Source organism: Hydra vulgaris, chromosome 01, assembly GCF_038396675.1.
Source record: "Hydra vulgaris chromosome 01, alternate assembly HydraT2T_AEP".
Lineage (NCBI taxonomy): Eukaryota > Metazoa > Cnidaria > Hydrozoa > Anthoathecata > Hydridae > Hydra > Hydra vulgaris.
The window spans coordinates 5,052,265-5,060,000 of record NC_088920.1 but is presented as its reverse complement, the minus strand read 5'-3'; positions in this window follow the sequence as shown (position 1 = coordinate 5,060,000).

Sequence of the window (7,736 nt, the reverse complement as noted above, 5' to 3'; positions counted from 1 at the left end):
GTTCAAGTTTGTATGCAACAAACATCAATCAGGTTTTAAATAGTTAAAAAATAATTAAATAATCAATCGTCATTAAATAATTAAAAAAACATCAATCAGGATCTTAAAAGTGTTTACATTTTATTTACTAATTATTCTATTCATCTAAAATTACCCATTCCTTTCTTCCTGTCAAATTTTTGACCTTTAAGACAGCAGGTTTAAAACCAACCAACCATAAATATACATTGAAATAAAAGTTTTGGTTTTCAAAGATAAGAATGGTTTTTGACAAATTTTTTTAGGAAAAATTTAAGATGAGATTTTTAAAGTAAAAAACTCAAGTTAATTAACTAAAAACATTTTACAATATTTATTTCAAAATTTTTCTAAAGAAAGTTTAAAGCAACATTGGCTTATAAATTTTTTCTCTTCTAATGCTTTTTATGTTAGTCATCTTCTAAATGTTCTAATGTTATCATTTAAATATTACTATTATATTTAACTAATTTGTACCCAGCAAAGCTGCAAGCAACTATTGAAAGGACCAAGGATGGAACATTGAGGTACCCCAGAAGTTAATGAATAAGAATTAAATTATAGTATTGGTCTTCAAGGCTGATATCAATACTGTGCTTAAAAAGAAATGATTTAACAATTCTAAAAACTTCCTCAGCTACACCATATGAAGTCAGCTTATGAAGAAAATTGTATCATATGGAAAGCTTTTTGTCTAGAGTAAAAGCCTTTACCATCTTTATCAAATGTGTTATTGAACTTTTCTGTTATAATAGTTAAAAAGTGAGTTTGTCAAACAAGAGGTTTGAAATCAGTTATGATTTTAAGAGATAAAATCTAATTGTTAGTCTTAATGATGAGGTATTTAAAGTCTTTTAATTAAAAGCTTAAAGACATAACTTTTTTAATGACGTTGATAAATATTTTCCAAAAGTCTTGAACTTAACTTCTGGAATAAAATACAAGATAGTTAATAGTAGAGTTTTGCATTAGAAAGCACCTTTTTGTATTTCTTGCAATAATATAAAGATATTTGTTTTAAAGCAAGTGTTTTGTTGTGTGGGAAAAAATGAAAAAAGATTTAGAAAGCAGTTAAACAAGTAGGTAAAAACTATTGGGTAGAGTTAGATTAACTCAAGAAAATTAAAGCATCTATGGGTTTATGTGGCGGAGACACAATTATCAGAAATAAAAGACCAAGACTTAGTGACTGATTAATGGTGATTGAGTAATATTGCTTGGTCAAGCATGTAATTAGCTAGTCAAATGACAATAGTCATCATTACTGAGATCTAAAGATGAAACATTCAAATTCAAATAAGTTTTACAAGTAGCAAGAATGTCTAGCGAGGAAGGTAAGATTGAACTAATGAAAAGTTTCTATAAAGACCAAGTTTGACCATGGATATTTGTAAAAGTTTAATTTTAACAATTTGTTTGCGATGTTTTAAGTTATTAGAGAACTAAATTTGATCATAGATTGTGCATGACACCCTGAGTTGATCATAGATAGTGCATGACACCCTGAGAAATGAATTTTGGAGATGCCTTAGTTCCACTAATTAACCCAATTAAATTGGTAACTAAGTTGTAAGAATTAACTTCTTATGCAATATACATAAATATACATAAAAAAAGAATTAACTCCTTGGAAATATACACTAAAAGCACTAACAGTTATCTATGCGCAACATAAGGCTGTTAATACTCTAATTTTTAAAACTGTTGATAAAATCAGATTTTATGAGAACTATGACAGAGTTCAGAAAACCTTACTTCCAGCAGGCCTCAGAACCGTTTAACTAAGTTTTAGAACTGGAACTTTACTTGGTTTAATACTATGAATACTTGACTCATTCAGAATTATGAATGTAAACATATACAAATATCTCACATTACTAATACATATTGTGTTCAAGGTCTGAGTAATAGAAGATTATAAAAATTTAAATTGCAAAATTTAACTTGAGGTTATTTTGATTTGATAGGCTCATTTGAACAATCCTAATCAGGCTCGGTCAGGAAGCGGAAGCGATCGCTCTCAAGTACTGACCACGGAAATAATATTTAGTTGCAAAAAACCGGCCAGATTTTTTGCAACTGAATATTATTTCTGTGGTCAAATTTACATTTACATAAAAAATACATAGTTTTTGAATAAAAAATAAGAATATACTAATAAAATCTGTAATATAAAACAAACTTTTAAAATATTGACAATTTAAAAAAATATATTTAAAACATTTATATTAGTAAACAAATAATTATATTAGTAAAAGATTTACACCTTTGCAGATGTGGCTCTGAGAATGAGCCATAGTATCAATATAATAGTTCGTTTGATAAAATATTTTTTTGTTTTACGAACATACACAAACTTTAATGTTCTCAAAATGACTAAAAAATTTGGCCTGTTTTTCGCAACTTAATATCATTTCTGTGGTCAGTACATAAGAGCAATCGCTCCTGCTTCCCGACCAAGCCTGCCTAATGTGCATACATTTATTGATGTTACAATTTTTTTTCCGATAAATTAATAACATTTTTAACACTTTATCTAACCTTTACAGTTTTTTTTATTATTAAAACTTTCCTATTCTTTCGGAAATTAAGATTTAATTAAAAATTTTTAAGTTCAAAAATTGAATAAAGAATCTTTGTAAGAAAACCTTTGAGAAAATTGGACACTTTTGTGACCATAAAGCATAAAACTATTGAAATAAATACTTTATTTTATGTTTTAGTTGGAGCCGTAATGGTAAAAAGATTTTAACATCTTCAACTGATTGGAATGTTGGGTTATGGGATGTCTTGTCAGGTGATTGTGAAGTGCGTTATTGCTTTCCTTTGGCTGTTCAAAAAGTACAATTTCATCCACGTGACAAATAAGATTTTTAACCATTTTCAATTTTTAAACTCTTGCATTTTGTTATAATTGTTATAATTTAATTTTTTAAAAGATTATCAGTTCTATAAATTTTGACTAGTGCTTTTTTTTTGGAAAAAAAACTCATTTAAACCAAACTAAAATAAACCAAGTGATTCATTATTTCAAACTAAAATAAACCAATAGTTATTTGTTAAAATAAAATAAACCAATCGTTATTCATTAAATTAAAATAAACCAATCATTATTCGTTTAACTAAAATAAACCTGATTTGTTATTTTTTAGTTATAACTAATAATCTTTTTAGTTTTTAATTAATTGAAAAATTTGTTTATAATTTAAAAAAAAATTTTTTTGTGAAAATTTTTTCTTTTTCTTTTTAATGAACCATTTTTTATCAGTATTGTTTTGTTTAAAACTAAAACAATCCATTTATTTAACTGTTAAATATAAAAGTTTACAATAATATTTTATAAGCTCATATAAATAAGGTTAGGTGTCACTCATATAGTTAAAAACTAGTCAATGGAACAACACCTAAAAATAAAAAAATAAAAACTATAAATAAAATATAGAAAGATTTTAAAATATGATTAAGAGGAAAAAAAAAATTAAAAGAAAAAGAAAAAAAAGGTTTTTGAATTTTTAATTAACAAACACCTAATTTCTCATCTTGAATCTAATAACTTTCTGACCAATGATCAATATGGATTTCGATCTTCTCGTTCTTCAGCTGATTTGCTAACAGTAATAACTGATAGGTTTTATTGTGCATTAGATAAAGGTGGAGAGGTTAAGGCCATTGCTCTTGACATTTCAAATGCTTTTGATAAAGTTTGGCATGCTGGTCTTCTCCATAAGCTTTCTTCTTATGGTGTATCTGGCACTATCTTTAAGGTTATTGAATCCTTCCTTTACAATTGTAGTATAAAAGTTGTCCTCGATGGACAGCACTCTTCTTCTTATTCTGTATCTTCAGGGGTTCCTCAAGGTTCTATCCTTGGCCCTATACTCTTTTTAATTTACATTAATGATCTTCCAGATATTCTTACATCTGAGGTGGCATTGTTTGCTGATGATACTACCATTTATTCTTGTTGCGATAAGAAGCCAACAATCTCTGATTGCTTGGAGGGGGCATTTGAGCTTGAAAAGGATCTCACTTCTGTTACAGCATGGGACTCACAGTGGCTGGTGAACTTCAATACAGATAAAACTCAATTTTTTTCAGCCAATCGTTATCGCAATAACATGGATCTTCCTATATTTATGAACGGTGATGTACTCAATGAGTCATCTACTCTTCATCTTCTTGGATTAACTCTTATTTCTAATGTTTCTTGGAAACCATATATCAAATCAGTTGCAAAATTAGCATCTGCTAAGGTTGCATCTCTTTATCGAGCTCGTCACTTTCTTACTTTAGATTCTATTCTCTATCTCTATAAATCTCATATCCGGCCTTGTATGGAATACTGTTGCCATATCTGGGGCAGATCTTATAATGATGCCCTTTCTCTTTTAGACAAGTTGCAAAAATGTATTGTAAACATAGTTGGACCTGCTCTTGCAGCCAACCTCCAACCATTATCACATCGTCGTAATGTTGCTTCTCTTTCTCTTTTCTACAAATACTATAATGGGCACTGCTCTAAGGAGCTAGCATCTCTTGTGCCATCTACTAAAATTCATTCTCTTTTTACTCGTCATTCAATTAAGTGTCATCCTTTTTCTGTGAATGTTCCTAAGTGCTCCAAAAACGCTTATTCGTCTAGTTTTTTTCCTCAAACATCAGCTCTTTGGAATTCGCTTCCTTCATATTGCTTTCCTTATTCATACAATTTGCAATCCTTTAAGTCATCTGTCAATCGTTATCTTGCTCTACAATCTTCATCTTTTCTCTTTCAGTAACTTCCAACTTTAATTAGTGGCTGCTTGCAGCCTTGTTCGAAGCAAAGATGTTTAAAAAAATATTATTACTATAAATACATATATTATAAAAAGTAGAAAAAAAGCAAAATATAGCATTAAACTCAAATGAATAAAAACAATTAAAAAAAAAAAAATTTATTTTGCCAATTTCATTTATTTATAATTTTGATTTGGAAATGCCAATTACATGAGTTTTGTTTAAAAAACATTAAGTTTGTGTTTAGGAATTTAGAACTAATTTACTTGTAATTGTTCTTGATCAAATGTATTAGATGCCTGATTACTGTATGTACTACTTCAGTACTGCTTCTACTTCAGTACTAATACTCTTGCTACTTAAGTACTACTACGTCGCTCTTTTTTATGTATTTACTAGATTCTATGGAATCTTATTTCAAAATATTCTTAAAATATATTTTAAAAGTCTCAGTATGATTACCACTAAATGTTTTGATATTATGAATTTGTATTTTAAAAGTATTTTTTTTTAAATAAACTACAATCTTGCCTACAAACAAATTATTGCAAAGATTTTGCAAACAAATTAAATTCATACACAATAAATAATTTTGATTTTCAGTTCAACCAATTTTGTCTAAGAAAATATATTCATCTTCAAAAAAGGGTTTTATTATGAATTATTTCTCTATTGTTAACTACACTTTATAATCATTCTGATATTTTTTTTATTTTTTTTTATTAGAAAAATTTTAATTTCAACTTTTTTTAGATTTTTAATTTCATTTTAAATTTTTTCAAGTTAGTCAATAAAAATTCATTTTCTTTTTTAAGTTTTATTTTTGTAAGTGAAAATTGCAGGTGTAAATTTCTTTTTTGTCATTAATGCTTGCTTGTAAGTTTCAATTGTCAGATGATGATATCCGAACATATTTTAATTGAAATCAGTTTAGATCATTTCTGTAAAAAATGTTTTCAAAAATTAAAAATATAAATGAATTTTTCTATTAATAAATCCTTTTTAGGATTTAGGGCTTTTTTGTATTTATGACTATGGTATTTATTTATTATAATTTAAATGTTTAAATATCTTAAAATGTCTTTCAAGCAGTTTGAAAAATGAAGTTATTTAAATTATATTAATTATTATATTATATTAATTTTATTAAATTTTTAAAACCACTGGTCACTGCTACAAAAGTTTGAACAACAGTTAAATAACAGTTAACAAAAGAATAATCTGCATACAGAAGAAATCCCAAATGATTCAAAAAGGAATTAACAAAAGAATGTCCATTAAGAAAGAATTTTATTTTTAATAGAATAGTCACTGTATGAAGTCGTCTTCCTCCATCTTTTGTGCTATCTGTATCAGTGAAAGTATTCTAAAAATGATTAGATGAGTATATTAAAAGCAAACATAGAGTCACCAGCTTATTACACGCTCTCCGTTTTTTTTTTTTTTTTTTTAACATCACCTCCAGCAATCCTGCGAGCAACCAATTTTTGAGTTGAAGTGGCTGGAAGACAAAAGATGAAGTAAATAATTTAGCATTATGATTAACTTTATGAACATTTGAATTTTTGTCATAAATTATTTTAATTGTTATTTTGTTAAATTTCTGCAATAAATAGTTATTGTTTAAATAATAATTTCTAATAAATTAGAAGTATTAAAATAATTTAGAATGAATTGAATCTAAAAGCTAAATGAATTTAAACCTGAAAAAAAAATATTTTTTTTACAATTAATTCAAAGTTTTTTTTAAACAATTTTGTTTGAAAAATTCATTGTTTTAATACAACAGTTGTTAAAGTAGTTATCCATTCTTTATCCATTCCTTATCCATTCTTGGTACCAGCAATTTTTATCCATTCATTTCACCAGCAATTTTTGCTATTAAGTTTCTACAAGCTGGAGTATTTACTTTATAAGAAATTTAGTCAACTCAAAAATCTAAAGTTAACTAATAACTATCTTATTTGAAAAGTTCGAAAAGTTAACATAAACTAAATGCTTTAAAGGCACCATGTTTTATAGACGCCATTTTAAAGACACTATTTTTTATATATATTTATTAAAGACACCATTTTTTATTTACAAAGAAATGTATCATTAATAAAAATAAGTAAACATAAACAAAAGAAAAACACTCCACCGGAAGTTTATTTTTCTGCATTAAATTAAATTTTTAAGCTAAAATGATGATTTTTTTTTAACTAAAAAACAAAAGTTAAAAAAAAAAAAATTTTTTTTTTTTTTGTTGTTGTCAACTAAACCTAATTTTTGTTTTCTAAACCCTAAGAAGTTACAACATTTATATCCATGTTTTTTATAAATGTTTTATTTACATAAGCAAAACATGTCTAAAAAATTTTATTTGTGGCAGATACCTTGCTTGGTAATTAAGAAGTTCCAAGTTTGCTCCTCACCACGTCCCTGGTAGCACCACTCTTAACTTGTTTCTTCTCCATGACTGTAGTGGCCTTTATGGCCTTGAGGAGGTGAATTAACAAAACTAAAAAAAAAAAGAAAATTCCATTGACACCAGCAATGTGAAAATGCAAAAACTCTAACACTAAGACTACAATCAAAAAGACATAGCAGTGGAAAAAAAAATCAAAAAGACATAGCAAGTGAAGAGTGTAAAATCTGTATAGTAAACAAACTTATACATGGAGATATAATATTATCTACAATACCAATTTTTAAACAGGATAGACCAATTACTAGAAAGACCAGTTTAGAGTATGTATCCATTGGGTATTAGTTGTCAAAGTTCTACTACATTTGACAAAAACTTCAAGAGTTTTAATAATAACATGAACACCAAGTAAGAGCAAATACTAACCTCAAAATGAAGACTGTCACGAAGAGGCAAAATTAAGAAGTTAATAACTTAATAACTGCTCTTGATAAATATTTTAATTGAAAGTTTCTACAAATTATTAGTGTTATAA